The 16,131-nt window shown below is 37.7% G+C and overlaps 1 pseudogene; it reads left to right on the top strand.

Annotated features, from left to right (window-relative positions):
* The first annotated feature begins 2,778 nt into the window (after nt 1-2,778).
* On the top strand, nt 2,779-13,762 carry LOC138241184 (uncharacterized; annotated as a pseudogene).
* The last annotated feature ends 2,369 nt before the right edge of the window (nt 13,763-16,131 follow it).

Here is a 16,131-nt window from a genome sequence, read left to right as displayed (position 1 = left end):
ACAGATGGGTACAATCAGTGTTGGGTATGTATATTTTGATATTTACACTCGGCGTGGCACCAAGGGAGCGTCTGCATTTATAACTTAGTTTTTAAAATTAGTCAAGCAATATGAAGCATCTCCTTTTACTTTTAAGTCCCTTAAATACATTGAGCACAGCTTTCTCACCACTTAAGATTGCTTTTTGATACCATCCTTACACAAAGCAGAAACTTTCCGATGACTTACAGTACAAGTGGAAAGATTACAGATTTTAATCGTCTTTAATTTTGTTACGTTATACGTTCTAGGAACGTTTCATCTAAACAAACACCACAAAACTATTCTCGATTGTATTTCTGAATGTTATGTTACACCTACAGTAGCTCACTGCTTTAAATACATTGAATTAAGAAAGTTATGTGTAGCACTTTAGATCTTTTTTTCTGAACCAGGGAAAATCTGATCATGTTTCTCTACAACAATAATAAAAAAACTTTATTTTACATATCACCTTTAAAAGTGGTAGTACCTTTTTTAGTACTATATTTTTTATTATATACCTATTTATCAAACTCTAAGAGTATGTATCGGCTTGTCAGTCAGGTCTTTTTTCTCTATTTGAATTGTGGTTTATACATCGCACGACTTTAAAAGCTAGAAAGACAGGTTTCGATTCACATTAGCTGGCGAACCTTGTTAACAAAAAAAAAACAGACAATACCCATGGAGGGGGAGGTCAAGCCAGAGAGAGAGTTTTTTACCCTCTGTCTAAAAACCCAAATAACCTGGGGCAGAGACTCCGGGGGGATCATTGCGTGGTACAGAGCGGAGCTCAGTCAATTCTTATGGAATGTGTTTTCTTTCTTCTTTTTTTCAGCATGGAATAAACCTGTTACTTGATTCATATGGATGCCCAGTTCCGCCGGGGATTCAAAACATTTTTTTTTTTAATCGGGTATCGAAGGGAATAGGCAGTATAACCCTGTTCATGCACAAACTGTGGCATGTTACATTGATTTGGGTGTCTCCTCTTGCCAGAAAGCTCTAAATTGCATTTTGAGCGCGGTTTTTGACTTTTTTTAAATTGCAATTTGGGCGCGGACAGCACATACAAGGGTTAATGAACTGTGCCAAGAAATTTAAAATAGTATTCTTTAGGTGTGAGGGTAAGAGTGGACCGCAGCAGGCATAATCAGCAACCCAGGAAAACAAAGAACAGGACAGGCGAGATGTGTATCCAGAAAGCGAGTGATCAGAAAAAGGAAATGGTGTCTTTCCCTGGCATTAGCTCATCGGTATGGTGTAAGTTTACCCTTACTTCGTGCGACTGGAAAAGAATTCGTGATCGGAACAACGAAATGCTTCGTAGAAGGAGGCGCTCTTTTCCTCTAGTCTAACAGTCTGTCCACAAACAAAACATTCCTGTTAGACAAGAGGAATTGAAAAAAAACAATTTTGTCAATGGAAACCGGTGTGTGTGTCTCTCTCTGCTGGATGTCCCTCTCACTCTCTGCTGAATGAATAAAAGCATTTTATTAAAAACGCGTTTGCGTTTGTCTGGTATTTACTTTGGTCCCTTTTAACTGTTTTTTGATCTACTGTATTGCTTTGAGATGCCAGGTGATATGTAAAATAAAGTTTTTTATTATTGTTATAGAGAAACATGATCAGATTTTCCCTGGTTCAGAAAAAAGATCTAAAGTGCTACACATAACTTTCTTAATTCGATGTATTTAAAGCAGTGAACTACTGTAGGTGTAACATAACATTCAGAAATACAATCGCGTATTTGACAAATAAAAACGATTACAATCTAATCCTTCCACGTTTGATCCCAAAATACCAAGAAAAATAAATCTAAACGGGTAGAAAGCTATGCTGAAAGTTTATTAAGATACTTAGAAGACAAAGATACTGTATCAATTTAAGTTGCATTAGCCTGATTATGATTAAAAAACACATATAATTAAACACGCGTTTGCGATTTAAATCAGAACACGATTTAAATCAATATAAATGTTTATATTGTAATGCATACTGTCCAGCCTCCATTTCTCTATAAAAAAATACTCTATTGCACACACACACACAATAGAAGCAGGAAGCAGAAGCAGGGATCGTTGTCAGAAGGGAAGAAGGTGACTATTCATTGTTATCAAAAATGACTTAAAATCGATCATGTTGTGATATTTTGAAATATAAAAGTCAATTGATTGTCCATAATATCGCTATTCTATTTTTTCGAAGAAATGTTTGTTAAAAGAAAAGTTCAGCACCAGCTGGATTCAAACACACAACCTGTGAGTCAGTAGTCAGGCACGTAGACCAGTAGGCTACAGGGGAAGTCAGATGAAGAGGGAGGCGAAACTGCCCTACACAGCCCTGTCGCAGTACACGAATATAATCATATCGTTATTAAATTCTTTAGATACACGATTCCATATTATATTCCCTATTAATCAAATTCTAAAAGTATGCTTGTTGACTCCGGTATCTCTTTAGTTAAAGACTGAACTGGTGTGTATTTTTTACTTTAAAATACCAAGACCAGCCACATACAGTACTGTATGTTTATGTTCCAAAATTTATATCGTTTATGGCCTTCACAAGCGTTACAGTATGCTCCTATTCTTTTTATGCTCAGCTACTAAGATTTCCCTTCAGTGGTAAAATTAAATATCTACAACGGGCACAGTAAAGACGTTTACTGTACTGTAAATCTTTCTACGACAGACCAACGGACCACGAGTGCCCCTGTCGGTCAACCAATCACGTACCGCGTCATCTTGCGTCATGATGCGCGACACCGCAGACAATTACCTCCGGTACGTGTCTGTACCGCTCACTTTGATTGGCTGCATCTGTATATTAAACAGATTTTCCCTATTTATAGATTGATAGGTGGATTGATTAGTTGCAATATATAGCATTAAGACTATAACTAAACCACAGGGAATTAAGCACAGTCACATATGCTTTATCTGTCTAAATCCATAATGATTTTCATAAAATCTTATCTGGAAAAATAAAAGTACATACCCTGTTTTTCAAAATCTGACAGAGGAAGATTCACATCATGAGGAATTATGTACTGACATCTGAGATAAACTTTTGTAAATAATAAATAAAATACAAATAATAAATGTATAAGCTGTCTGATTAAAAAATTAACTGTATAATTGGCCAAAAATGTAAAACTATATTCTGGATGGGACAAGACATTGTAATTATACAAATGGTGCCCTGAAGATGGTATTGAACATTAAAACTCAGAATATCAGAGTATCAACTAACGAGGAAGAATCTACGGACCAAATGAAATCAATTAGCAGGTGAAACCATATGTTTCTTTTAAAGTTTCAGTTTAGCACATTTCAGGTTACTTGTCACTATTTGCCAGTACAATATAACATACTGTAAATGTTTTTGGCCTCGACCTATAAGGTATCCCCACTGTCAATCCAGTCATACAAAACAAGGATCATTATACTTTGATGGGTGTGAAAGTGAGTTTTCGGCTTTATTGAGTAGATTTACATATTTTATATTTGCTTCACATTTTGTGCTTAACCCTTAATTTTATCCTAAAAACACAATAGCAGTAGGAATATGCAAATGTGAGGAGGCCCTTCTCTTGGGTATGTCATACTTATTTGATTTTATCATTCTTTTTATAAATTGGGAAAGGAAATGTTCATAATATGTATTCATTCACCCTATATCTGTACTCACTATCTTCTGTTGAGTCTCTACTTAAATTATCTATGTAATTTCTATAATCTTATTTGTTACCCAATAACAATATTGATGTCATTAACAACATTAATCCCAAACAGAGCTGTTGGACCCCCCTCTGGCCGTTTTCCACCAGTCGATTATTTCATTAACCAATGCACCAATCAAGCTCCCAAGGCACTCTCTATACCCAGTAAACACAGGTCCAAACTCACCCAAGGAAAAAGTCAGGCACTGCAGTCTCTCCACAACAGGGATGATATCGTCATCAAACCAGCAGACAAAGGAGGTGCTGTTGTGGTGTGGTGTAAGGATCTATACATCTCTGAAACCTCAGACAACTAACTGACACTTCTGCCTACCTCCCTCTCCAACAGGACCCTACCACTGACTACCAAAAGGAAGTGGTATCCACCATTTCCCTTCTTATCAGCAGTAACGAGCTCCCCCAGGAGGCGAACCGGCTCATCATTGAACATCCGCAGGTATATCAATTTTACCTCCTCCCCAAAATCCACAAACCAGACACCCCTGGATTGTATCAGCATGTAACTGTCCCACTACTTACATCTCAGCCTTTCTCGACAGCCTCATGAGACCGCGGGTTGAAGGTGTTCCGTCATACATCAAAGACACCAACCATGCGCTCCAACTTTTTAATGATTTCCAATTTCAGGGCTCTGAATGCTACAATTGTACCATGGACATCACATCTCTTTACACCGTCATTCCCCATAATTACGGCCTTACAGTCCTCAAGCACATGCTGGACAAGTGCACAGTGCTTGATCCACCCACCCACATCCTGGCACGCCTTGCAGAATTGGTTCTCACACTGAACGCATTCTCCTTCAATAAACTTTTTTACCAACAGGTGAGTGGAGTTGCCTTGGGCACCAGAATGGGACCCAGCTATGTCAATATCTTTGTTGGCTGCGTAGAAGAACACTTCTTTGCTTCCTACATGGTGTATGTCCCTGACCTCTACAAGCGATATATTGATGACTGCGTCGGTGCCGCCACATGCTCCAAAGATCAACTTGAGTGCTTCCTGCACCATTTCACCAACTTCCACCCGTCCCTCAAATATACGGTTAACATATGTTCCACTACTCTTCCGTTTCTAGACATCAACTTCTCCATCAACTACCCCCGACTCTTCACTTTGGTCTATTACAAACCCACAGATTCACACAGCTATCTCTTGTATAGCTCATTTCACCCCGAACATACTAAAAACTCTCTTCCTTTTTCACAGTTCCTTCGGCCAAGACGACTATGCAGAGATGACATCGACTTCAAGAACCAAGCCCTCAAAATGTACTCCTTTTTAATCAACAGAGGATACCCCAGCAGTGTAATTGACAGGGCCCTTGCCCGAGCCAAAAACACCCCTCGGACCATCAAGCCAATCAGGAACTCCCGCCGTAACAACCGCATTCCTTTGGTGTTTCCTTACCACCCTAACACTCTTCCTATCCCCAGGACTATTAATGACAACTTTTCCATCCTACAGGATGATCCCTCCATTGCTGCCCTCTTTTCTGACTGCCCCATCATCTCTTTTCACCGATCACCTAATCTGCGCAACCTTCTTGTTCACAGCTCCCTTGACCGCCTCAGCAACCATACACACCAGTTACTTCCCCTTGCAACAGAGCTCGCTGTATCAACTACAAGTACACATCCAACAACACACTCATTCAAGGCCCCTCAGGACAATTCCGGATCACCCAGATGGCATCTTGTACCTCCAGCAACCTTATTTACTGTATCTCTTGCAGTAAATGCCCAGTTTCTCTCTACATTAGAGAAACAGGAAGGAGACTTGGAGACCGCTTAAGATTAAAGATCTCTCCAAGCCCATTGTTTTTCATTTCACCTCTGATGGCCACGACCACTCTAATCTCTCTATCTGTGTTCTCAAAGATGGTCTTCCAAACTCATACATCAGAAAGTCTACCCAAACCAAACTTATCCTGCAGCTAGGATCACACCTTCCCCCTTCTCTTAACGACAGACTACTATTCTACTAAATTTTCTCCATTCATTGGAAGTTTCATTTCACACCTTTCTACACCTATCCTGACTTCACACCTCTTGATTGGCCTCTCTCTCTGTCCCCTGCTCCCGCCTCTAACCCCTCCTCCCTCCCAGCCTTTGTTCTCCCACTACATTACCTTTGCCTACTGCCTTGTCTCTCTCACACCTGAAGAAGGCTCCACGGCCAAAACCTTGTGTTTTTTCTCTCTTCTTTTTTTCAGCATGGAATAAACCTATCACTTGTTCCTTTGCAGCCTACGCATGCTGACGCAGCTACCCACCTGAACTATCTAATTGGAATGTTGTGTTTCTACCAATGCTATAGTCTTTGGCCTCAGAGCAGAAGTGCTCCTGTTAAAAAGAAAAAAAATGACAAACCAATTAATACTGTCCAATTTGAAATACTCTGAGATACATTTCTCAACAAAAATCACGAAATTATGAACAGTTTTACAGGATTAGGCTGGGAATAAGGAGGTTTGGGTTTATAAAAAAGACATATTGTACTCTCATCCAATCTAATTTATTATTCCATCCTACCTCCATTTTAAAACCCTATAACACTAATCCCTTATTCTCAGATCATTTCTGCAACTTTAATGTTCTGAAAAGCCATATGTGAAGTGTGGACATATTACACTTGTATATGTGGTTCAGAAACATACTAAATCTTTAACCTACTAAAATATTATGCTTGTCAAAGATGTATACTCAGGATGATTGTTTTTTTGTTATTTATGTATGAAATTGATATATGATGTTATTAATATATTATTTCTGAAAAGTAAATGAGAAGCTGTATGCGATATATAAATGAAAAAAGAAAATAACAAAAGAATGGAATCAGGCAAAGATCTTGTTGTGACACAGTCTTGCTTCAGGCATTATGCATTCGAAAATAAACAGCAAAATTAATCATAGAAATAAATATATATTCAGAAGCATTTGAAGCTAGTACAGTCAAAACAATGGCCCTTTTAATAGGCAAAAAGGCTCACTAAATATACTGGAAAAAATAGAAATTCAGATTATTGACACAGATTTCTCAATATTTAGTCGCAATGAGTAAATATATGGTACTGTAAGTGTAATGTTTTTTAATGAGTGGATTAAAACAAAAAAAAAGTAGAATTAATTTGGATTTAAGTTATATCAATTAAGAGAAGCAGTATGTTATATAGTAACGTGAAAACATAATAAGAACATGCAAAATATTCAGCCTGGAAATGAACTCATCCTAGACAAAATTTTGGGATATACTGTAGATGAAGTTTGACAATGGAAATAAGGTGAAGATTTTTGCAAATATCATAGATGGGTACTGCTGCTATTCAGTACATACATAACATTAAATGTTTTGAAGTGCACTGTGTGTTCCCTTTGAAATGACCATAGGAAAAATGTCAGGGCCCCCTATCAGAAAAAACATCCCTAGCTCTGACAGATGGAGCACCATTCATTATGCCCCATTTAAGTACTGGATCAGCATCTCTTAGAAACAACCACTCCCCATGAGTTTTTTTTTCTTGATCAACTGGTAAAGGTGCTCATCAGAGTGCAAGTTGAGCTCTGTGATCATGGGTTTGAGCCTCAGTCATGTAATTAGCTGACTGTACCAATCAGGGCTCTCACATCTCAGAGCAACACAGTGACCCCCCACATCTTTTCAGACACCTGCAAGCATGTCTGTGAAGTATACATTTCTCACCCCATATGTGCTGACCTTCCAGTAGATGGTTGTGCTCTGTCATATGTTCACAAGATAAATGGCTCCAAAGGTGGTGGATTTTGCCTTCCCTTGCACATTCAGTCCTATGAGTCAAAATGTTAAAAATACACAAGTAAATTTCCCAGACAAATGGGTGTAACAAAAATAATTGATGTTTTATAAAAAAACAGATGCAGCCACTCAGAACACGTTTGTTCTTCCAAATAAGCTTAAAGTAACACAACGTGTTACGTTTTGTAATTCGCTGGCCAAAGATGATCGATAGGTGGCACTTGTGGTGCCTTAGGTGTTATTGAAATGGATTTCTTCATTTAATCTGTTTCTCTACTGTTCATTTTTAAATCTGCTAAATATGGAATATTAATATGGAATTGTACAACTAAAGGGAAATTGTTTTGTAGCAAGCATAAAAATAACAGAAGCATAATGTCTCTGAATGTCATTAACAATTAGAATTTATGAATATAGCTACAAATAAAAAAACACAACAGTATTCTAGCTTCTTCATAAACATTTTATGCATCAAAGTCTTTAACTAAGTCACTTATTGTGGTTATTTTGTAAAAGCTTTAACATGCTTGTTTTGACTAAATTAAGTTTATATACATTATAAAACAGCTATAATGTTGTAACATTTTCTATGAATACTTGCTGTTGCTACTGTTGTAAAAAGTTGTCCCTAATGATATTAATTTAAGGATCTGAAAATAATATATTTATATAGCTAGTAGTAGTGCCATATTACACTTTCTTCATAAACATCAGCATCAATTTCTTTGAGTTGTTCACTTATTTTAAGATTATTATGGAAACTGACATGTCTGTTTCAGCTAATGTATGTTACCAAGTGATGCTTTGGTACAGTAGGGTAACTGTGTGCCTATCACCCAGAGGGTCCTGTTTTCATTTCTTGGTCAGGGCATAGTTTTTTTTAACAAATAAAGACCACTTCTCAAGAAATAAAATAGTAAATAATAAGTATACTATATTGGCAGTTTTATTATTTTATATATCACAGCATAGTAAATATTAAAATTATATCAATAAATCATAGAAAAATAATTTATCTGAGAATTATTAACAATATTAAATTATTAATAATAAATAATATATTTTTATGATGTTCACTTTCTTATTAAAATGCCTATTTTTGATAAACAATGTTTCAAATTGCAATAACTTTGCGAATAAATGACAGAGAGTCTTCAAACCACACACATTTTAAAGACAGAAAAAAAATCTGAGCATTTTCAGAGGTTTCATCTAAAAAACATTTTTAGTAACCTCAGGATAAAAAAGTGGATCCCTGGTGTAAGAGAGTTTATAACACAAGAATTACTATTCAAAAGCTATGTATATGAAACATCTGACCATATAAAGCAGAATAACACTCATTGGGTTCAACCTCTCTTTTAGTTTGTGAAACTCTTTCTGTATTTACTCTGATAGGAATAAACCACATATACAATTATTTTGACAGGAGGAAAGGTGTTCTATGCTCAATAGCTTTTTCACCACAGGACACATTATGTTACATTTTTTTTTTCAGACAAAGTGTTTTGAAGTCTCTCAAATACTTAAAAAATGTAACATAATACTGTAGGGCACACCCCTACATTAACAAAGACAGTAATAAAATGAGACTGTGAATATACAATATGTAATGAATCTGTATATAGCTAAAAATAAAAAATAAGGTACACATTGGTATTCCACAATCTTCATTAACATTTTCTGTATCTTTAGTTTGGTCACTTGCTATCTATACTTTGGGAAAGTGGGAATGTACGCCTTTAAATGCATTGGTGGCTCAGTGTTTGGATCCTGTGCTATCACACAGAAGTGTCCAGATTCTATCGCAGCTCTGACCTGAGTTATATTTTAAACAATAATAATAATATTTTTTCTGGTTCCGGTCGAGAGGGAATGCTGGTGTGTTTGGCTGCTGCTCTTTCACCAGTTTTTCATTTTTTTTATCTAATTATTTATTTATTTTTCTTCTCGGCAACACTGGTTTCTAATTATTTATTTTTATCTGCTTCACGTTATCCACTCCACTTTGCAATTTACAAATTTGACTTCCACTTGCATTGTGAAATTGCTCAACTAAAGACCTTGGCCACCTGCTACTGCCTTACTCTGGATTTCCTTCCTGGCTTGTTACACCGTCTCTGCACTGCACTGCAACTTCTTCAACTAAAACAAAACTACATCCTGGTAAAAGACACATTTGTTTATTGCCGTATTACTGGAATTTTACGACCAAGTCGCTACATCCATCGCAGCACAGGATGCTGTTTCTTTCATTCATCTGCCAGTGGAGTCTCTATCCCTGCCTTTTAGTGCACGACCGTAAGTCCATCCCGTTCTGGCGCCGACTTAACCAACTAGTCTCTCCTGGATATGATTTGTTTGACCTTCCGCGTCTCTCAGGCAGAGGCATCATTGTTATTTACAACCTTTTTTACAATTTAAGTCCTATTACTATACCCCATCCCTCTTCTTTTGAGTGCCTTGTTTTAAATGTCTCTATCCCCCAATCTACTATAATTGCCACAGTTTATAGACCACCCAAATCCAGCAAAGCCTTCTTAGGTGAGTTTGCTGATATACTCTCATTTTTATGCCTTAACTTTAAAAGGATCCTTATTCTAGGGGACTTTAATATACACATTGACTCAAGGTCTTCTAGTCTGGCTAAAGACATCCTTTCTCTATTGGGATGTTTTGATCTTACTCAGTTTATTTGTACCCCTACACATAACAACGGACACACCCTAGATTTAATCATTGCCAATGACTCTTTTGTCTCCCACTGCTCTTCCCTTGATCTAGGTCTCTCTGACCACTTAGCTATTCTTTTCAATCTGGAATTACCTGTTCACCCAAGGTTTAAAAAGTTCTGTTCTGTCCTCCTTATCTTGTTTTCCTGTCTCTGACCCCCTAGAAGACAAACTACATTTACTTGACAGTGCTCTTTTATCTACCTTTGGTCCTTTGCTCCTTTAAAAACTCGAACCATCTCCTTCTCTCGCCTTGCTCCCTTGTACAACGACCATCTGCGATCTATGAAGGCAGCCTCTCGCAAACTTGAGCATAGGTGGCATCTTTCTGGCCTAAATGTACATTATCATGCTTGGAGAGATTACTTGTCTGAATATAAGGTTACAATAGAGCCTGCTAGATCCACCTACTTCTCTCACATCATTGAAAATCACCATAACAACCCCAAACATCTTTTCTCCAACATCAACAGCTTACTAAAGCCAAACTGCCCCACCACATTACCTGCCTTATCCCAACTTTGCAACACATTCTTAGATTTATTTAGCTCCAAGATCGACAACATCCGGCATAACATTCTCTCAACTACACATATCATTTCCATATCTCCTCCCTCCTTATCCAACTTTTCTGGTTCCCTTCTCTCCAGCTTCTCTCTTCTTGAGTCAGCATCCCTCACTAAACTATTTAAACACATGAAACCCACCACATCTATTTTACATCCCATTCCCACCACTTTATTTCAGTCGTGTTTCTCTTTTCTCTGTCCTGTTGTCCTCAATATTGTAAATGAATCCTTGAACACTGGCATTGTACCAATGGTCCTCAAAACTGCCACTATTACTCCCATGCCAAAAAAGGCTAGCATGGCTCTCAATAATCTTAACAATTTTCAACCCATCTCCAACTTACCCTTTCTTGCAAAAATTCTAGAACGTGCTGTCACATTCCGGTTACCACCTCATGACAAATAACCTTTTTGAAACCCTCCAATCTGGCTTCTGGCAACTTCACACCACAGAAACTGCTCTGATCACAGTCACTAATGATCTTCTAATAGCTTTTGGTTCTGGTTCTCTTTCTATACTCATCCTTCTTGATCTCAGTGTTGCTTTTGACACTGTTGACCATAACATCTTACTTTCTCGTCTTGAGACTGTGTTTGGAGTTTCTGACACTGCCCTCAAATGGTTCAAGTCTTACCTCACTGATCGCTGTCTCTCTTAATGGATATAGGTATGAAATTGGTCTTGTTAAGTCTGGTATTCCTCAGGGCTCAATACTGGGCCCCTTTCTCTTCAGCATTTACATGTTTACACTTGGTCACCTTTTAAGATCACATGGCCTCAGCTATCATTTCTATGTTGATGATACTCAAATATACATCCATACCAAACCTGACACTGATGTGGCTGTCTCTATTCTATCTAATTGCATCTCTGACATAAAAACTTGGATGACTCAAAATTTCCGTCATCTTAGCTGTGACAAGGCTGTCGTCATGCTTATTGGCAGCCCCCATCAACTTTGTAAAGCCAATTCTGTAACCCTATCTGTAGATGGTTCTGTACTTGAGCTTCAGTCTAAATTGAAAAACTTTGGGGTGATATTCGATTCTGGCTTAACATTCGACCCACATGTGCAGCATATTGTCAAAACATTTTTTCTTCACCTCAGAAATATCTCTAGACTATGCCCTATGCTATCACAAACTGTGGCTGAAAAGCTGATCAACACATTTGTGTTCTCTCGATTTTGACTACTGTAATGCTCTATCTGCTGGGGTATCTAAATCTACTTTGAACAAACTGCAGTATGTCCAAAATTCAGCAGCGAGGATCCTGACCAGGTCTAGTGCAAGTGATCACATTACTCCCATCCTGGAGTTCTTGTTCTGGCTTCCTGTCAAATTCCGTGTTGACTTTAAAATCCTCATGCTCACCTATAAAGCTCTGCATGGCTTAGCACCTCAGTACCTGGCTGAACTATCATTGCCTTACTCCCCACCTCACAACCTTTGCTCTTCTAATTCTGGTCTCCTTATTGTCCCCCAAGCCCATCTACATTGTATGGGTGACAGGGCCTTCTCCTGTTATGCCCCCAAGTTCTGGAACTCTCTGCCCAAGGATATCAGAAAGTCACCTTCTCTAAACTCCTTCAAAACTCCTACAAATCCAGACTCAAAACCTTTTTCTTTAAAAGAGGCTTTACTTAACTGGTTTCATTCTTCACCCCTCTGCTTTTCCTAGTACTACCATCCACGGTCTCCTCTCTATATTGTTATTGTGTTTTATCTGGTGTATTCTTTTTTATTGTTGGTCTCATTCCGTAAAGCGCTTTGAGAAGGCACCTTTAAAGGCGCTATATAAAATAAAGTTTATTATTCTAAATGCTTACACTCATATAGACACTCAACTCAAAGCGCTTTACAGGTAATGGGGACTCAGCTCCACCACCACCAATTGCAGCATCCACCTGGATCATGCAACGGCAGCCATAGTGTGCCAGAACGCTCACCACACATCAACTATCGGTGGGGAGGAGAGCAGAGTAATGAAGCCAATTCATAGATGGGTATTAGGAGGCCCTGATTAGTAAAGGACAATGGGAATTTTGGCTAGGACGCCAGGGTAACACTCCTACTCTTTTCGAGAAATGCCTTGGGATTTTTAATGACCACAGAGAGTCAGGACTTCAGTTTTACGTCTCATCCACAGGACGGTGCCTGTTTACAGTACAGTGTCCCCGTCACTATACCTCAGTTTTTTTTCCCCAGGAAGTCTCCCATCCAGGTACTGACCAGGCTCACACCTGCTAAGCTTCAGTGGGTTGCCAGTTGTGAGTTACAGAGTGATATGGCTGCTGTCCATATCAGTGTACAGATGCAGCCATTCAAAGTGCACGGCACAGACACTTACCGTGGGTAATTGTCTACGTCATCGCACCTCACACTGCACTATGTGATTGGTTGACCGACAGGGGCACTCGTGGTGCGTTGGTCGGTCGTAGAAAGATTCAAATGTCTTTACTGTGCCTGTTTTAGTATTGAATATTTATATGGAATTTTACCACTGAAGGGAAATCTTATTAGCTGAGCATAAAAAGAATAGGAGCATAACGCGTGTGAAGGCCATAAACGATATTAATTTTGGAACATAAACATACAGTATTACAGTTTATGGCTGGTCTCAGTACTTTAAAGAAAAAATACACACCAGTATCCCATTTCTCCCTAAACATTTTAAGCATCAAAGTCTTTAACTAACATGTGAAATAATGTGTATAAAAAGTGGTAGTTTTAAGCTTTTCTGCTAATATAATATGGAATCGAGTATCTAAAGAAATTAATAATGATATAATTATATTCATATACTGCAACACATTAGTACACACTGTACAATGTCTGTTGATACTGCATGTGTAGGGCTGTTTCACCACTCCTCATGTGACCTTGCGGGTGGTACTGTGGTCTACGTGCCCGACTTCTGAACCACAGGTTGGGTGTTCAAATCCAGCCGGCGCCACGACTTTTCTTTTAACAAACATTTCTTTAAAAAAATAAAATAGCAATATTATGGACAATTAATTTAATTTTTATATTTCTAAATATCACGTTTGAATTTAAGTCATTTTTGATAGCAATGAATAGCCACATCTTTCCTTCTGACAATGGTCCCTGCTTCTGCTTCTTGCTTATATCGTGTGGGGGGATCCCTTTACATCTCCCTTCAGATTTAAAAGGTTATTAATCATATCTTCGGTGTCGAATCTTCCCAGTGTAGCTGATCTTTTGCTGCCTGGGTAAACTATCACAAAGCTTTAGAGAACTTAAAATTTCTATTATCAACAAATTGTAAATACAATGTTTACATTGGCATTATTAATTTTTCACTTGAGTGTATGGAGGATTGTCAGCTGTTACTGAGAGCAGACCCCCCCTCTTAAGCTGCGCAAACGATCTTTTGATTTTTTATATAGAAATGGAGGCTGTACAGTATGCGTTACAATATAAACATTTATATTGATTTAAATCGCATTTTGATTTAAATCGCAAATGTGTTCGATTAAATGTATTTTTTGATTCACAATCAGACAAATACAACATAAATTGTTATCTTTGTCTTCTAAGTATCTTAATAAACTTTCAGCATAGCTCTCTCCTTGTTTAGATTTATTTTTCTTGGGATTTTGGGATCAAACGTGGAAAGATTAGATTGTAATCCTTTTTATTTTTTAAATACATTTTAGAAAAGTGTAATCTATACTAAAAAGCTGTATTTATTTAATACCACTTGATACTTATATTAATGGAGTTTAGTTGATACTGTTAAAATTTTTAATTATTTTTAGTTGTATTTCAGCATTGTACACATGCTTAAAAGAGAAGAGAGAAAACGCAAGCCTTCTTCAGGTGTGAGGGTCCTGCTCAGAATGAAACGCTAAAATGTAATGTAGGCTCTGAATGGGCTCAATTATGATTTGGGCTTGATTAAGGTCGCTGCCTTTCATCTAAAATCCTGCCTGAATCCTTCTAAACTAAAAATTAGACACAAGAAGAGAAGAGGCTTTGGTAAAGTTTCTCTTTTTTTAATTTCTCTTTTTTTCTTTGAAAAACATCTTACGTGCTGCAATCCGGTCACAGAAGGATTTAAAAAAGTCAGACAGGCAAGGGGGAGAGTGAGTTCTAAATAAAGAAGTATCCAGGTAACAGTGAAACGGGCGGACAGTCTGGGGAGATTGCACGTTTTTCATGTAAATAGTTCCCTGGTTCCAAACCCCTTGGTGTTTCTCTCTCTCTCTCTCGGGCTGGCGGGCTCATCTTGTGTCTCTCTCTCGTCTGGGCACGGGAGTGCTGCTGGAAGGTGTTGACGGAAACACCTGATCATTAGCTCGAAAGATTTAAGTGCTTTGTGTATATTCTAATGGCAGTGGGGGCAGGGTGTGTGGGAACAGGTTTGGATGAAATTGCATTGGGGATCTATGTTCTTCACACCTGAAACATTTTCTCTGAAAGCCTTTTCTTCCCTGTTTAGCCGATCTTGTTGCAGCATGTTATAGTTTACTATTATTAACCGTATTAATTTTAAGTGCTTAATGCCATTTTTTTACCATGACGAATATTCTTATGTCCATATCTTTGCAAGGGAATCAGTGCGAATTGTAAAACTAATTAAATGATCGCTGGCATTTTCCACCCCCTCTGACAGCAGGAACATTCCTATTTTTAGCTCAGCAGCTTATTACAATATAGAGTGTTCAAACCATTTTTTTTTACACAGTGACACAGCGTTGGGTTGTGAATCTGTTTTTCCGTGTTTACAAAGAAAGTGGAATACAGTGATACAACCTGCTATATAAATACATATGTTTAGATATTTAGACCCTTAAATTAATATCATTATTACTAATAATGATAATAATGATAATCGGCCAGTGAAAGCTCTGTTGTCCTTCACATGAATGCCTGAAACATTTTACAGAACCCAGGATTTTACACTATATTCCCCATTATAAAACGGATAATTCCGGTCCTGAAGACTGATTGCCTGACATACTTTCGAAGAAGTCCTATATTTTCTAATATAGGTACATACCGGAATTTTTACTTCACTGTATAATGAAGAAATTTTAAAGACTACTTCTTAGCGTAGATAAAAAAGCTTGGATTCCCATGAACAGTATCTTATACACATATCTTTTTCTGTTGTCTTTGTTGATCTCTTTAGGATCCTTGTGATATTTTGAGCTCTCTTGAATGATAAAAGTGTCACAGTTTAAATCATTTTCGTTGTTAGAAATTATTAAACGCTATGTTAAAAGCAAGGGAGTTTTTAAATCTGTTATAGTTAAAGAAAATG

This window comes from Lepisosteus oculatus, chromosome 1 (genome assembly GCF_040954835.1).
Source record: "Lepisosteus oculatus isolate fLepOcu1 chromosome 1, fLepOcu1.hap2, whole genome shotgun sequence".
Lineage (NCBI taxonomy): Eukaryota > Metazoa > Chordata > Actinopteri > Semionotiformes > Lepisosteidae > Lepisosteus > Lepisosteus oculatus.
The sequence above is the reverse complement of the archived record's forward strand: the minus strand, read 5'-3'. Positions and strand labels throughout refer to the sequence as shown.